We start from the raw sequence: 18,927 nt of genomic DNA, 5'->3' as shown, positions 1-18,927 counted from the left end.
CACGGCTGCCCCACCGCTTGATCAACTACCTCCTATTATGATGCGGAGCATCCAATGGACATCACCGTGTCAAGAGTCCGTTTGGCAAGTGACACGTGCGACATCTACTTCACATACATAAAGGTGAATCATCTCCTTTACACGTGCTCACTTGACCCCTTCGAGGATGGTATACTGCTTGACACTCCACTCGTGTGCATGCATAGGTATTGTCGGAACGGTACAGACGAGGAGGAGTGCGAGCGCAAGTGTACAACTACACCATCACGAGGGAAGCGTGGAAGCGAAGACGGAAGAAGACGGAGCTATGGAGTCTATAGTGGCCGGACGTCCGACGTGCCACCGGACGTCCGACACTCTACAGCGCCCAGACGGCCGGCGTCCACCGGACGTCCGACACACCCTCAACCAGCCGCAGACCGAGCCCTGCGACCGGACGACTGACGCCGACCGGACGTCCGACGCCACCTGTCCCGAGAAGAATCAGCGGACGTCCGACATGCGCCGGACGTCCGGACCGTCCAGAGCAACCGGACGTCTGACCCCCACCGGTAGTCCGGTACCTGCCTGTGCGCAGCCGCGGGCCTTTGGCCTTGTATCCCTCTCCCACTTACCCCTTTGTGGCTTAGACCATAAATAGACCACCTCCACCTCCTTTGTAAGGTTAGCGTTGCTTTAGCTCATACTTAGAGATAGAGCTTCGCTCATCCACATCGGATCTACTCCTCGTGAGAGACCGCGGCCTCTTCGGAGAAGATCCCTTTGGATTCAAGACCTCCTTTTGGAGAAGAACATCAAGACCTCCTCACGGAGAAGACCATCTACCTTTCTATCGTCAGTTGTTGACTTTGGATCTTGTATCTCACCTTTGTGTTCATCAATCTAGCGCATGTGTGATCTATTCTTGTTGGTTGAGTGATTCTCTCGTGTTTCCTCTTGTGTTTTCGCTCTTTTTTCCCTCGTGCTCTTCGCGTTCTTGGACGGGATCCGCTCCTTTCGTGAAAGATCGGCCCCTAGGGTTCCTACCCTACATCATCTTGGTATCATGAGCCACGTTGATCACAATTTCGGAGCCTCCCCCACTGTTTTCTAGCCTTCTTTTGCTTGATTTCGTCCTAAATTCGAAAATCTCCACCAAAAATAGCCCCAATTTTTTTTGTGATTTGTTGGTTTGATGATGTTTTGTTGATTTTGATCCATGGATTTGCTTGGTTTCGAGTGGATCTAGCATCTCCCCAAGTTTCCCCATCTTTCATCCACGAAATATCATCAATTTTGACCCCAAATTCCCCAAATTCCACCCAAAATCGCGTCCCGAATCTCGGATCTGGAGTTGACCCCGATACACCAGATGACCGTCACCTTACTGGACGTCCGGAGCCGCAGGAACCACCGGACGTCCGACCTTACCAGACGACCGGAACCCCCTAACCCGAGCAGAATCAACGAATTTCCGACCCGACCGGACGTTCGGCGACCGGACGACCGTTTTTTCCGGACGTCCGCTACCTGTAGATATCAACTTCGGCTGATTTTTGTTTCGGCCATAACTAATTCATCCGAACTCTGATTTGACGTTCTTTAACTTGTTTTGAAGCTCTTGACATCCCCCTTCCCACAAAAATACCACCAACATCATTTGACTCCATCAAATTTTCTGAAATTTGGCAAGTTTGCCTAGGCCCTCCACCATATCATCCGCTACACCACCATAGCCTTCCGCAACCTAACCAATTTTGTTCCCCATCGCATTAGTGGTTGCTTGAGGAGTGATTTGAGTCTCCTAAGGTGTTTCGGCTACTTAGGGACGGTTGCTTCTTCATCGACCACCACCACCACTTCCGCATAACCTTGCCCACCGTACAGTTCCGCCACCTCAACTTAACCCAATTTTGTTTGTGTTGTGAGTTGTGTCTCCTAAGGTGTTTAGGCTACTTATGGACCGTGCTTTCAACTCTGACACCGTGTATAGTCCTCCACCATAACCTCCACTTCCGCATTGCCTAGTGCAACACCACCGCATTCCGCTACCACCATTTGACTTTTGTCCTTGAGATTTTGAGTTGTGGTTTTTCCGTTTCCTAAGGTGTTTCCGCTACTTAGGGACGAGTCTCCATCATCTTGGTATCTCCACCAAGATCACCGCCACTCATCATCGACACGGATGGTAACCTCCATATCATCTTGGTATCGTGGTATCCCTCCATTGTATATTCCCTTGCCATTGCATTGATAACCCCTAGCCCATTTTACGTCACTTGCCTATCGAGACTAGCCATTTGAGTATTGCCGGCAACGTTACTTGTGCACATTAGTGATCTACACCATACATTGCATACATACCATATCATATTGGTATCATATCATCTCGTGTGCCTCAAGTTTGTTCCCGCATATATATACAATTGCTACCTTGGTTTGTGCATTTCGCAAAGTGGCCACACACAAAAAAAGAGAGAATAAGCTTTTAAGCAAAAGAGAAAGAGCAAAGAAGCTTGTAAGCAATAGCCATAGCATCCACCACATTGCATAAGATTGTCATATCCGATCATCTTGGATCAAACACCGAGAACCATACATACATAGCATACTTGGGATAGAAAGTTTATCCATTTTGCATCTTATAGGTTGTGCACAAGTGTCATATCTGCCTATTGAGAAATCGTGCTAGCGTCTCTCTTGAGTTATGCAACACGAGCGTTTTCCATGGATTCCACATTTTGTGCTCATCCTTGGTTGCACGACCCCATTTATCTATCAGTGTGTGTGTTTCCATGTGCCACATATTGCTATTAGTCTACTTGTTACACTTGCAAATTTGTGAATCTCTTTCAACATTATTGACTCTTGCTAACATTTTGCACCAAATTTTTGTGCCACTATCCTCACCGAGCTCCACCGCCTTATTTGTGTAGGTGTGAGAAACCGACAAGAATTGGTACCAATTGTGCTATTTCCTTGTCCACATTGGAGTGATCATTGATCCACTTTCAACTTCGGTCAAGGTACATTTGGTATTCGTTCTTCTCTTTCTCCCACTCATATTTGCTCGAGTCTTGTGATGGATAGGCAAGGCATTTCATCTTTGGTCTACAACAACAATGACGAGTTCGATGCCACGAACAACTCCACCGACGCCAAGATGCAAGCTCAAATGGAGGAGATCAAGGCCTCATCAAGTCCTACAAGCGGTCTTCCTCATCTTCGAGAAGATGCTCAAGAGTACATGCCTTCGAGCTACCATCTCCGGCAAGATCACATCGGCATCGACACAATCACCAACAAGGACGTGAAGCTCAAGAGCTCAACACCAACAACCGCTCAACGACTTCACTATCCCCCTTGGCATCTTCGCCAAGCAACTTCAAGGCATCTTCGCCTACGGACATACGGCATCTTCGCCCACAAGCACCTCAAGAGAAGCTCCCCAAGCTCAAGTCCATGACTTCCACGAGCTACTACGACCTCTACATCGACCATGAGATTCCTTTCTATGGGACTCTAGAACCCAAGGAGTATCTCGAGTGGGAGCTTTGATGGACGAATACCTCAAGCTACATCAAGTTCCTCCCGAAGATCAAGTGAAGTGCGCCACAAGGAACTTCCACGACTATGCATCCACATGGTGTCTTCACGCATCTTCAGAGACCTACGACATGAGTTGGCCCAAGACGAAGAGAGCTTTGCGGCGAGAGTTTGTGCCTCCAACCTACATGAAACACCTTTTACACCAATTGGAGGACACCATCCAAGGATCCAAGTCCATTGACGAGTACTTCAGGGAGATGAAGATTGCCTTGCAACGAGCCGGCGTGGACGACCCCATTTCGATGAAGTTGCACTTCATGATGGGATTGAACAACAACATCTCCAAGACGATCTTCCTCGAGAACTACAAGTCCCTCGACGACAACTACATTGGTGCTCTGAAGGCGGAACAAGAACTCATGAAGGCCAAAGCTTCTCCACCCCAAGCTCACTTCACGACGACCAAGCTCCATGAGAACGAGCATGAGGCTAGTACCACCATGATGTCCAAGCCCGACAAGCTCCAAGACGATGCTCCCAAGTTCGACTTCACCGCCATCCCTCTTTGTGGCATTGACGATGCCGAGTCTACTTCGACTCTTTTTCAAGATGGTGCGGCGACGACTATGACTACGGACACCATCAAGGACCAAGCTTTGGAGGCGAGCGACATGGTGACGAGCAAGGATGATGCTTCCATCTTCGGAGGCGAGAGTGATGATGTGCCATCTTCGGCCTTCATCCAAGGCGACAACAACGAGATGGTTGAGCATGGGATTTTCCCTTCGACCACGGTGACGTATGATGACTTGAGTGACTTCTGCCACCATATTGAGAGTGAGAGTGACTTCACCACTAGCCCCATAGATGTGTTACCCCAATTCCCATGTGAGGAGAGCCACAACCCCCACCACTTGAGTGGGATGAGTGACTCCACCATACGTGAGATTGAGTGCACCTATTTTGTGGGAGTGAGTGAACCACCACATAGAGAGAGTGAGATAGTTGATAGGTCATGTGAGGCCACTTTTAACACTAACGACTTGACCTCTACCTCTATTGTGTCTTCTCATTTGGTGCTAGGTCCCTTATATGATGACGCGCCGATTCTCGACGACTTCGTCCTACCTTTGGACAAGACGATGGCCATGGTGGAATATGATGCACCCCCCACATGGTTCCATCACAATGATGATCTTGACCACCATTCGGTCTTACCCACCTCACCTACACCACGTGAGTGGAATGACAAAGGTAACATAGGTGAAGGTGATGCTCTTGTCCCACTAGTGGACTATCATGACATTGATTCCTTACATGATGTTGATCAACCTATTTCCATGCTTCATGCTAGTGTGACTTCTCCATGCGATGATTTACCCATTTATGATGAGTATGATGATTTGCATGTGGAGTCTATTAGTTGTGATGCCATGTTACATAGGATTTCTTGTGCTAATTCTCTCGGTCACATCATGTTTGCCAATCCGCTTGACTTGTCATATGCTATGCATGAGATCAATCATATGTCATATTTGCAATCTCTTCATAGTGACTATGCATATGCCATTAAAATTAACCCCATTTGCACATATGGCATAGATGACAAGCCCATGGTTATTGGCATTTGTTTGTCTTGTGATGATATTGATATGCTCCCTTTGCATCATTTAACTCATATCTCATGCCATGACCACCTAGCTTCGGATATGCATTGTTTTGGATGTTGTCCATTTTCTCCATATGATGTTTCCAATATTGCTCATGAGGAGACCCCCATAGTTTCCTCATACATTTTAGGAGATTTTGATTCATCCTATTCATTGCATGATCCCAATACTTCTGTGCACAATATGCTCCCCATGAATAAACTTGCTATTGATGTGCCTTATACTTGCATGCTCAATTTGTGTCCCCATCGTGTCATACACAATAACTATTCTTTCATGATGGATGACATGTTCTTACACCATGCATCAAATTTCTTTGAGCGATGCTTATCTTGTACTAACTCTCATGTGCACATACACATCATGATGGATAATGTGTACATTTACCACAGGCACAATTTCTTTGGTTTGTGTCTCTTTTGTGTAGGTACCCATGAATACTTGTCAACCTCGCAATCCCACGAGTTGACAAAACGAGCTCTAGAGAGCAATGATGACTTGGGATCCCATGGATTGCATTTCCCACCGCTCTCTTCGCGCAAATACTTCGCGCATTTCTTCTACTTGACCCTCACTTAGCTATGGGTTATTGTCCATTAAATATTATATGCCCATCTTGCCATGTTCACTTTGCATGATATGCTCATTACTATGTCTTTGCCATGCATTTGTGACCCACGCTTTGCATTACACATGATGATTGATTCTCATACTTGTATGTGTATTTGCAAGCTTGGTGGAGATATTGCTTGTTCTTGCCATATTTGCTTTGTGCCCCATGCCTATGATTATACTATGATCTTGCTTTGTGTTCGTGCTTGCGATATGTAGTGCATTGCCTATGCCTATTATTTTCTCACATGACATGACTGCCATGATTTCCTCTAGTATGTTGCATCTTCGCACTACTAGCTTGCATGACTTGTTTCCTATGATTGCTTGCCTTGTTGCATCACTGATGACTCATACTTGCTCACTTCATGCGGTTGATGACAACCATCTACATGCTTTGCACATGATTATTATTGCTTCTTGTCATATCTCTCCATATGTTGCATCTCTCATGCTAGATGATTTGACATGTATTGAGTGCAACAATGCCCCTAATCTTGATAATGAGTTTGTCCCCATAGCATTCTCGCATATATTTGGAGATTTGGACATATTTTTTGTGAAGCATGCTTGTCTTACCTCTTTGCACCATATACCTAGTGCCATCAATATTGCCATTGTTGCATCATATTATTCACGCACTTGTGCTTCTAATGGTTATGTGCAAGAGAAGAGAACCATCATGATGGATGATGTGTTTATCTACCATGCGCATACATTCTTTGTTTTGTTATGTGCATGTGTAGGATACTTGGACCTTGTGTCAACTTCCACGTCACATGAGTTGACAATCCGAGCTCTTGAGAGCGAACCACCTCCTACCACGACGATTCTACATCGCACTTGCTTGTACTTCGGCATTGTGAAGGACGCACAAGCACATGCTTTCAAGGTGATATCCTTCTCTTTTGAGAACCCCCAAACCATGAGACTTGGACCACTTGATTGCACACTTGTTAGAGATCTTGCTTCGACTTGTCATTTTCACAATTCCATGCATCATGATATATATGCCTTGTGTGTTGCATCCAATTCTTGGATTACTTGCTCCTCTCATATGTTTGGTTGCAACAATGTCATCACTTCACATATGCCATGTCCCATTGATTGCTACATGCTTGCCTTGACTGCCTCACACATGATGAACAATTGCTCTTGCTATTGTGTTGAGTGCCACACGATATTCACTACACCCAATGCACATTATGCTTGGATTGTCTTGCACTTGACACATGCGTTTAGACGCTTCATTTTATTTGGTGTTGTGAATGATTCCTATGCCTACCATAGACCTTTCATTGAGCAATTTGTGAATGCTTGCTATGAACTTGAGGTAGATGCTTCTTCACTTGTCCAACATATTTGCATCAATACCTCACATTTACATGCTTGTCCCCATGATATCCTTGATTATGCTCAATTTATGTGCTTACATGCCATGTCACAATCCTTTGTCAAACCATATGTTTTGCATGATGACGACACTTGTTTGGTGAATAACCTCTTGAATGCTTGGTTTTGCACTAACGCTAACCACATTTGTTTTTCCAAGTGTTTGTTGTCCTTGCTCATTTTGAAGGAATCACTAGACGGTGCGACATTGGAGAGTGCCCATTTCGAGCTTCAAGATAACGAGAACTTGGTGATCGACCACTCCTACACGGCGACACCATCTCTTTCCCATGGTGATTTGGATTTCGATCCGAGGTCGGATCTTTCCCAAGGGAGGGGAGATGATGCGGAGCATCCTATGGACATCACCATGTCAAGAGTCTGTTTGGCAAGTGACACGTGCGACATCTACTTCACATACATAAAGGTGAATCATCTCCTTTACACGTGCTCACTTGACCCCTTCGAGGATGGTATACTACTTGACACTCCACTCGTGTGCATGCATAGGTATTGTCGGACCGGTACAGACGAGGAGGAGGAGTGCGAGCGCAAGTGTACAACTACACCATCGCGAGGGAAGCATGGAAGCGAAGACGGAAGAAGACGGAGCTACGGAGTCTACAGCGGCCGGACGTCCATCGTGCCACCGGTCATCCGACACTCTATAGTGCCCGGACGGCCGGCGTCCACCGGACGTCCGACACACCCTCAACCAGCCACAGACCGAGCCCTGCGACCGGATGACTGACACCGACCGGACGTCCGACACCACTGTCCCGAGAAGAATCAGCGTTCGTCCGACGCGCGCCGGACGTCCGGACCGTCCCGAGCAACCAGACATCCGACCCCCACCGGTCGTCCGGTACCTGCCTGTGCGCAGCCGTGGGCCTTTGGCCTTGTATCACTCTCCCACTTACCCCTTCGTGGTTTAGACTATAAATAGACCACCTCCACCTCCTTTGTAAGGTTAGCGTTGTTTTAGCTCATACTTAGAGATAGAGCTTTGCTCATCCACATCGGATGTACTCCTCGTGAGAGACCGCAGCCTCTTCGGAGAAGATCCCTTTGGATTCAAGACCTCCTTTTGGAGAAGAACATCAAGACCTCCTCACGGAGAAGACCGGCTACCTTTGTATCGTCCGTTGTTGACTTTGGATCTTGTATCTCACCTTTGTGTTCATCAATCTAGCGCATGTGTGATCTATTCTTGTTGGTTGAGTGATTCTCTCGTGTTTCCTCTTGTGTTTTCCCTCATTTTTCCCTCGTGTTCTTCACGTTCTTGGACGGGACCCGCTCCTTTTGTGAAAGATCGGCCCCTAGGATTCCTACCCTACATCATCTTAGCTTGACATGCCATTAGGACGGGTGTCACTAAAGGTAATCCTCCTTCCCAATGCGCTGACACATACAACCGGCCTCCATCTAACCACCTGGGGGCTCGACACCTCACTGATCAGCGACCATCTAGCTTGAGAGGCAGAGCGCTGGCGTTTGACGGCAAGTGTGTGCTCGATGTGCTTGTCGGGTCTTGTCTTGCCAGCCCTCCCTTGCCGGGGTGGGCTACTTCCATTGTGAATCTTGTAGCTTGTTCTAAGCCTTGTCCTTCTTAATGTGTTATTTGATCTCACGAAAAATGGCTTCTCTGGTCTGGTTGTGGATGAGTTCGATCCTTGCTAGGGGAGCCGCAACACGTTTGTGCATAGGTTAGGGTAGCAAATGCCCATGTTTGTTGCACCGACACTACTGGGACACAATCTAGCTCTTGATGTCCTTCCATAGGGTTTCTCGAGCTTCTGGCACGATAAGCCAGGTGGGTACTTTGAATGTAATCGCAAGCTCACAAACAATCCCAAGGCAAGCAAGCAAGAAACAAGGTACACAAGAAAAGACTAACATAGGTAAAAATAGTATAACTATTTCATCAAAGTAAATTACTCGTTTAACATCCAGTGGTCCTCCTTTCGGCATGATCCTTGATCATCCAGCTTACTAGGGTGATTAATAGACTATAAAAGCATTAAACTAAAAGTAAATGAAATTGGGTGTCCGGTCAAAATAGTGTGACTTCATGCGAACGGTGTCCCATTGTCGTTGACTTGACTATTCGAATAGTTTCAACACACACTCTACGGAGGTCATACACTTACTAAAGCCATGGATTGTTAATACAACAATCCTCACTCATATCATGGTCCTCTAACCATATCTTTGACCTCCCTCAGACTAGCCCTGGGAGAGATGATATGGGTCCTTGCCACCCCATGGCACCACTTTTTTCCCCTTAGGAATCTATCACTTTCCCGCGCACATCTACCAACACACACTCTCTTGACTAGATGGCAACTTCTCGGACATAGGAAGTCTACACATCTTAGTTTCCCTCTTTGGAGATACGCGGAAGAGACATAAGCACAACTGAAATATGGCCCTCCCATTTGGGAAAATGTGGCTATACCAAGGAGGTTCAATTTTGTGGCACCGGGATTGACTGGTTATTGAGTATGGGGGGTTCTATAGGACTCCTACCTTACTTTGCTCTCATGCAACTCCTAAATTAATGGCTCCTCGTCACTATTTTTCTAGTTGCTAGGGTTTATGTGATCGAACGAAATTACCGGTTTCAAATCTTATATTTACTAACTAGAGGCACCATACGAGTAACTACGCTAATCATCGGTAACTAAGAAGGCTAGCCATCCAATATTCAAATTATGTATTTTCCACCATCAGATGGGATACCTCAAAGGTGTCCTCGAATTTTTCCCACCTTAAACCATGTACAGCGGAAAAAAGGAATCCATCTCTGGCAATCTCCTTCCTCCACTGACACAACCCCTCCCACATATAGCCTATAAAAAAGAGTCCATCTCTGTTGGTATTCTTCCTCTGCTGATCCAACCCCTCCCATGTACAGCTTGAAAAAACTACCAACGCATCGGGCCCTAGTGCTGCTCCTCCTAATACTGTTCTCCTCCCGTCCAATCGGCACCCCTAGCAGTCAACCCCACCGATGTAACAAACCCTAGCGCTCCTCCTACTCCTCCTGTCCAATCTGATGTCTTCTATAGCAGCCATCTAAAACTATTCTTCCCCATCTCCTTCCTCCATTATATTTGAATCTCTACTACCCTAACCACGGAGCAAAAAATCTTGGCTAAGAGAAGGTCCTTTTGATCCCCTTAGCTGCCATGCCCCTACCAAACTGCAATGAAGTGGCGAAGGAGGTATTTTTGGATTAGTAGATGAATTAGATCTAGGAGGAGGAGGACTGTGCGAAGGATAGTTTGAAGCACACCAGGCAGTAGCTGCCCTTAGTCGTCCATGAGGGATGGCAGTTTTGCCGATGGGTATGGGGAGCAGTGGGTACCCTACTGAAAACTATGAGTATGGGTACGACTTGGAGAGATTTTGTACCAATGGGTAATGGGTACCCATACCCGCAAAATATATGGGTAGGGTATGGGTTACAATTTTGCCCATGGGTAAGCCAATGGATACCCAAAAAATTAATTAGTGAAAATAACTCCTTTGACATGTGGGGGTCAATATCCAACTCCTATGGCCCAGCCTAAATCTCGCGTTCCTTAAACCGGCCATAGGTCATAGGCCCGTAATCACCTGGCCACCTCTCCTCCTACGTCCTATGTGACTCCTCGAAAATACGAAATCCCGATCTTCGCTACCGGAATCATGTGTCCAACTATCGATCCAGCGATACCCCTGTAACGCCCTCGATGCGGCTATATCTCCCACGTGTCGAAGCACGACTTAGAGGCATAACCGCATTGAAAGCAATCTCACAAGTGAGGTAATCTTCACACAACCCATGTAATACATAGGGGAAAGAGATACATAGTTGTCTTACAATCGCCACTTCACACAATACATGAATAAAACATTACATCATCCAAATACAAAAAAGGTCCGACTAAAAGAACCAAAATGAAAGAAGACTACCCCAAATGCTACACAGATCCCCGATCGACCCCAACTGGGCACCACTACTGATCAACTAGAACGAAACAACACAAAGGACAAGATCTTCATCCAGCTCCTCCTTGAGCTTGGTTGCGTCACCTGCTCGGTAACATCGCCACCTGCAAAACTGGTTTTGGAAGTATCTGTGAGTCACGGGGACTCAGCAATCTCACACCCTCGCGATCAAGACTATTTAAGCTTATGGGTAAGGTAAAGGTATGAGGTGGAGCTGCAGCAAGCGACTAGCATATTTGGTGGCTATCATAAATGCAAAAGAGAGCAAGAAGAGAAGGCAAAAGCACGGTCGAGAAACTATGATCAAGAAGTGATCCTAGAACAACCTATGTCAAGCATAACTCCAACACCGTGTTCACTTCCCAAACTCCTCCAAGAAGAGACCATCACGGTTACACACGCGGTTGATGTATTTTAATTAAGGTCAACTTCAGGTTTTCTACAACTGGACGTTAACAAATTCCCATCTGCCCATTACCACGGGCACGGCTTTCGAAAGTTCAAATCCCTGCAAGGGTGTCCCAACTTAGCCCATCACAAGCTCTCACGGTCAACGAAGGATATTCCTTCTAGCGGGAAGACCCGATCAGGCTCGGAATCCCGGTTACAAGACATTTCGACAATGGTAAAACAAGACCAGCAAAGCCACCCAGATGTGCCGACAAATCCCGATAGGAGCTGCACATATCTCGTTCCCAGAATTGCCCCTGGTAGCCTCGGACATCGCTCAGTTGGACCAACACTTAGAGAAGCACTGGCCCGGGGGGGGGGGGGTTTAAATAAAGATGACCTTTGAGCCGGTCGACTCAACGGAAAGAAAAGGCTAGGTGGCAAATGGTAAAACCAATGTTGGGCCTTGTTGGAGGAGTTTTATTCAAGGCGAACTGTCAAGGGGTTCCCATTATAACCCAACCGCGTAAGGAACGCAAAATCCGGGAACATAACACTGATATGACAGAAACTAGGGCGGCAAGAGTAGAACAAAACACCAGGCATAAGGCTGAGCCTTCCACCCTTTACCAAGTATATAGATGCATTAATTAAATAAGATATATTGTGATATCCCAACAAGTAAACATGTTCCAACAAGGAACAACATCTCCATGTTCCAACATGGAACAAACTTCAATCTTCACCTGCAACTAGCAATGCTATAAGAGGGGCTGAGCAAAGCGGTAACATAGCAAAACAACGGTTTGCTAGGACAATGTGGGTTAGAGGCTTGGTTTAACAATATGGGAGGCAGGATAAGCAAGTGGTAGGTATCGTAGCATAGGCATAGCAAAAGAGCGAGCAACTAGCAAGCAAAGATAGAAGTGATTTCGAGGGTATGGTCATCTTGCCTGAAATCCCGCAAGGAAGAAGAACGAGTCCATGAAGAAGACAAATGGACGTAGACGAATGGGTCCTCACAAACGCGACTTTATCGGAACCAACCCAAAGAAGCAACACCGGAAAGAAGCACACAACATAGTAAACAACCAACACATGAACATGATATGATATGCGGGATGCGGTATGTGATGCATATGCATGATTTGGAAAGGAATGATTGAACCTGGCCTAAACTTGGAAATCCAAGAGTGCCACTTGAAAGGTGAGGTGATTTCGGTCGAAATCGATATAAAGATCACCGGAATCGGATGCACGGTTTGGAAATGGCAAGCAAAACAAATATGGCACCGGTCTGCGATAATCAGCAAGTAGCCATTTAAATGCATCAAGATAAATAAGCTACATCACTCAAACATGGCAACAAGATACATGGCAGGGATCTACTCAAGATGCTTGACAAAAGATGAACACTTAGCACACTTTAGAGCATGAAAACTACATTCTACAGGAACTTAACATGGCAAAGCAAGGCATGGTATGAAGGTACTCAAAGCACTTATCAAAAGTCCCTTAGTGACCTTGAGCCAAAAGGGATCATAAAATACAATTGCAAGCATGTGAACATGGCAAAAACACAAACAGATTCAGACTTAGTGAAAAACTCGAGAATGCAAAACAGTTAACGAGTAGGCATGTTTACGAGTTCGATGCAGTCACTACAGAGCATTGCATGATGAACTAAGCATACACCCATCAAGAAGACATGGCATAGAAGCTATACATGAAAATAACAACATCATAGCATGCACGGATCAATAGCAACAACCTCGCCAAAATCGCTAATCATGTTAACGATCTGTCAGGAACATTTTATAGCAAAAGTAGTGCTCGATTGATTCAAGCTAGGGTGCTCCATAAATGCAAACAAAGACATGGATGGATAGAGCACCACAATGTTAACAAAACATCCTTACTGATCATCCTCACAAGATGCACGGATCACTAGGAAACAACATGAACATATGGCATAAAGACAAAAATAGGACAAGAACTTCGTGAAATTCTAAGTCCCTGAAATCAGCATTAACGATTACGCTACTTTGCAAGCTTGTGATAGTCACCACAAAGATCACAAAAATACATGGCAAGCACCCCTGTAAAGATGTCATGGCATATAACAAAACACATGTAGAGCTCAGGGTCATAGCATGCACACATTAATCATGGCAAAAATGACAAAATGCCATTTTCTGAAACAGATCTGACAAATTCCTCACATAGCCCTCTTCCAACAGCATTTCGGGCATGAAGGTGACCTCAAATGAAAATGATGCAATGATATGAAATGTTGTACTCGTCGAGACGAACATTTTGATACGCTACACGCGCGAATCGGAGCTACGAGTGCAGAGTTATGACATGATGAATATGCATAAAAATTACTAGGACTTGGCAGTTTTCAGGGAAAAAACAAACGAGCGTGATATAGTTAAGTTGTGCTCGGGGCGAGGGATAGGGCTGCTCACCCTGGGCTTCGGCCCACGAAGAGGGAAGAGGCAGGACGAGGCTGGGCCGGTGGAGATGGGCCTGCGCTCGGGGCCCACGTGGCGTCGGGGAGCCCGGTCTGCGTCCTCCTCATGCTCCCGCACGAGTAGGAGGACATGGCTCGTCGGCGGCGGCGGTTGAGGAGCTCCGGCAAGGGCTGCGAAGGCCCGGGGTGTGCGGAGGCACCGGAAACAGACGGATCCGGGTGTGGGGACCCCGGATCTGGACTCGGCTCGGGCGGAGGAGCTTCGACGACGGCGCAACTCCGGTGAGCTCGAGGCCATGGTGGGGCGGCGAGGTCCGGCGAGGCGGCAGGCTTCTGGTCGCCGGAGAGGCGTAGTCCGGTGGAGGCGGCGCACGGAGGCGCTCGAGTGGAGGCGGGGTGCAGCGGATGAGGTGGTTCCGGTCGGGGCGCGCACTCCGGTGGAGGAACGGTAGCGGGGAAGGTGAGGCGAGGCGGCGGTCGACGCCGGCGAGCGTCGGTGGTGGCGGGGCGACGGCCCAGGCGCACGACGGCGGAGATGCTCGTGGCCGACAGGAGGCGCTAGGGCGGCGGCGGCCCGATCTGGCCCAGGGCGGGCCTGATCTGGGCTCCTTCGGGCCGCGGTGGTGGGGAGCTGGCTGGGACACGTGGCGGCGCGCGATTGGAAGAGAGCAGCGGCGGGGGTGACGTGGCAGCTCCTCATTGGCCGGAGTGAGGTGGCTACGGGGTGGCGGACATGTCCGGCGCGGTGGGGAGTTTTGTCCGGCGGCGCGAGGAGCGGAGCTAGGGTTTCGTCTATGCGAGAATTTCGGAGGAGAGCACATATATATAGGTAGAGGGAGCTAGGAGAGTCCAAAAGAGGTGCGGTTTTCGGCCACGCGATCGTGATCGAACGACCGAGATGATGGAGGAGGTTTCGGTGGATTTTGGGCCACTTTGGAGGGATGTTGGGCTGCAACACTAACGAGGCCTTTTCGGTCCCTCGGTTAACCGTTGGAGTATCAAACGAAGTCCAAATGGCACGAAAGTTGACATGCGGTCTACCGGTAGTAAACCAAGGCCGCATGAAAAGTCTCGGTCCAATCCGAAAACGTTTAACACCTGCACATGAAAAGAGGTAGAAAAGGACACCGGGTGACATAGGAGCGCCGAATTGCAAAACGGACAACGGGGAAAATGCTCGGATGCATGAGACGAACATGTATGCAAAAGAAATGCACATGATGACATGATATGCAATGCATGACACGCAAGCAGTGACAAGGCAACATCAGCGAATAACTGGAGGACACCTGGCACATCGGTCTCGGGGCGTTACAACACTCCACCACTACGAGAGGATCTTGTCCCGAGATCTAGAATGGCACCGGAGGGAAAAACGGAAGAGAAAAAGAAGAGGTAAAACTAAGTTGCTTCTTTGACAAACGAGTGAAACCAAGGAACCTTGCGAGGTTTAGCAAATTGAAAGAGAGAAAGCAACGGCGATGAACAAAGTTGAAAGTACTCCGTTAAGAGAGAGGAAAAGAAAGAACTGATTTGAGTAGCACTCCGGTTGAGAAAGGAAGCAAGACTTGATACAATGAAAAGAACTTGAAAAGAGGGCACGACACTCGGTTAAATGGATAAGCACGAAAAGAACATGATCCTGACAAAAACAAGACAATGAGTTGACAAGAGCAACATCACAAAGCCTTTGGATGAAAGAATCAAAGGTAGATCGTCGGAACAAAAGAACGGAGAAGAAAACAACATCTTCTACCTCAAATGAGCTATAAAAGCATCTTTAGGGGAAGGGTCGAACTGAGTTGTTGGAAAACCCAACACCGAAAAGAATAAGCTTGATATGGTCTTATGGAATACATCTCAAATTATGAGGTGACATTCTGCCACTACTGGAAACGATAGATTGGATTGACATCCACAAGGAGATGAGAAGCTTATTCCACCGGGAGGATAAATGAAGAACTTGGGTCATTTATAAGCACCATAATAGCAACAGTACTTAGGGAAAGCTTTAGGTGAAATATGACTCAAGATAAGTCCAAAGAAAAAATTGATGAGTTTAAATATCTCATTCCTGACAATTTGCGAATCATGAAATACGAAAGAAATTGTCAAAATGACACAACACCACCTGAAAAGATAAGGTAGAAGGAATTGCACTCCGGATTGCACGAAGAAGAATACGTGAACTTCTGTGAAAAGAATCTTGATGAACGCTTCGAGAAGGAATTTAATCCTTTATGAACCCACATGTAGTGTCTCCATGAAGAACTCCGGTAATAGAATGGTCAAACGAATGGAAAGAAAAGTTGAAAACACAAGGTGAAACCTTGTGCTGACTTAGATGGATCCTCGAAATGATATAATTGAAATAACTTTGAACTCCAGAAAGAAAAGATAAAGCATCTCGAACCGGGAATGTGATATGATGAACCACTCCAGAGAAGAAATTGAATAAACTCGTTGAAACAAGAATAAGAATTACATTATGCTTATCCTTCACCAATTCAAATTGATGACAAGCAACGGATTTGACATATTACTTATTCTTGTAGAAAGGATTAAGAGAGATATAGCACAAACTCAATGGACCACCGATAGAATTTAACCAACGAATACATTGATATGATAATGAAGGAATAGAAATCTTGAACGAACCACCGTAAGAATTGAAAACGATTGAAGAAAAGATAAAGAAACACTGGGAAGAATTAGAGAACGAATGATGATACTTGAGGGGATTTAGATACATGAGAACGAAGAGATCATGAGCCGATTAGAGATCACTTGAATGAAGCACCGGTAAGATTGGAGAATGATAACTGAAAGCTGAGAATGAATAAACCTGAACTGATCGACTCTGGATAACAAACTGAGAACACTCTTGAATTGCTCCGGAATGATGAAAAGATTTGTCACAATTGAAAACAATTTTGAGAGGATAGGCTCGAACTAGAATCACGAATCCCTGAGAGAACGGATAGATATGGAGGAAAAGTCTTCTTCGGTCTTCAAAACCTGAGAATGACGACGAGAAACACCAACAAAAATTGTAGAGGCACTCCGGAATGAAGAATAGAAAGGTTGATCCAACAATGAAATGAATTTGAAAGATCTTGGAGAAAAAACATTTGACTGATGACAGTTCATTCTTACGTCAACTTCAAAAAGAATTTTAAGGATAACTCCAGGAAAATAAGAAGAGTTAGGTAAGATCCTGGGAAAAGGCCTATGGGTTAGGGCCCACTCAAGAGAAACACCGTTGAAATGATTTAAAAGAGAGAATGCACCGGTTGAATTAAATGACTTGAATGAGATAACATCCTCGAAAGCTCTTGAACGACTGCAGCGTGGAAACACGAATCTTCGAGATATGTTGAGCACTCCGGAACAATTGAATAGCGAGAATTGGAAGATTATGAGGTGCACCGGCATGAGAAAACATTTGAAACAAGGAAAAGGGATATGATCAACACCAAAAGCTTGAATTTAAACCACCGGAGAAGAAAAGGCAAATAATGATGAGCTTGAGGCTCCGTTAGTATCTTCATGAATAAAAATAAATGAATGGAAAGACTTCACAACAATAAAAGGATACTTGAATAAGAAATCTGGGTCCTTGAAGAAAATGGGTGGGAGGGTTGAAAAAACAAAGACAACTTGGGAATGGATGAAACAAACAACGTTGAGAGCTTAGATTTAATCTTGCGGATGTTGAAAATGGACAGACCCGCTTGAAGAGAAGCACACCGGTTGTAAAGGATTGAAATGACAAACTCGATGATCGAGAAGGATTAGTATTCACATAGGAATATGAGAACACCACTTAGAAAAAGGTACGGAATCAACATTTGACTTCGAAGCAACTCGAATACCACAACTCAAAAACAAAACAAAGGATTGCCTTACAGAATAAGCCGGAACAAACATATGATAGAGATTTCGTCCAAAGTTTTCGTGGTGGGTCCTACACGGGCTCGATCGTACAGCACCGTCATGTACAAGGCAGTGCACATGACATATGAAGCGTCCCCGAGTCAGCATAGCCAAGGACTCTTTAAGACACAATGAGACCACTGTACAACCAACCATGAATAGGCGGACCACTAGACGTCGAACCCCAATTTCATATCATACATCTGCCGGAAAGATATCCTACGAGCTACTTGAATTCCCACTTATAAAATCCCGAAATTTTCTGGTTATGCAATCAGGTGTTGGGGATACAGGGGAAGCATAATATCTCACCCAAAACTAACAAATCCTACATCCAGCTGTATCTGTCCTTCAACACATAACCAAGAAACCTTCGGAAATCGTCTACCTCAACCTTCGAAAAGCATCCATTATACAAGTTATGGCAATACTCCCGAACTCATGCCCCAGTACTGGGTGGCGTCGAGGTTATCTCACCAACAAATGCATAAAAGAGATTTTCGATGTCGGCGAAACTAAACTCAGGTATTCCAGAACTGCAACGATAAAATTGTGACAACAACACCTCGGAACTCAACTCCCCGGGACACTGCCACAACCCCTAAATGTCAGGAGGCACCAAGAACAATGTTCTCGTCACAAAACCATCAGAACGATTCTAAGATACCCACGTGATCCTAATTTTTTTTAGTGAAATTTGAGAAGAGAAGAGACAAAACTCTATGTCAGGATGCCTTACCAGAGCGATGAAGGGACTGGGGAGTAAAAAGAATTCCTAACTCTCCGATATATAAAATCCTAAATGACTCAAAACATTTTTCTAGACTCAACAACGCCAACGATTCGATCAAGCAGGGGGCTCCCAAGGTCGGGGAAGGCTCTGATTACCAACTTGTAACGCCCTTGATGCGGCTATATCTCCCACGT

Source organism: Triticum aestivum, chromosome 2A (assembly GCF_018294505.1).
Source record: "Triticum aestivum cultivar Chinese Spring chromosome 2A, IWGSC CS RefSeq v2.1, whole genome shotgun sequence".
Classification (NCBI taxonomy): Eukaryota; Viridiplantae; Streptophyta; class Magnoliopsida; order Poales; family Poaceae; genus Triticum; species Triticum aestivum.
This window is presented reverse-complemented; position numbering follows the sequence as displayed.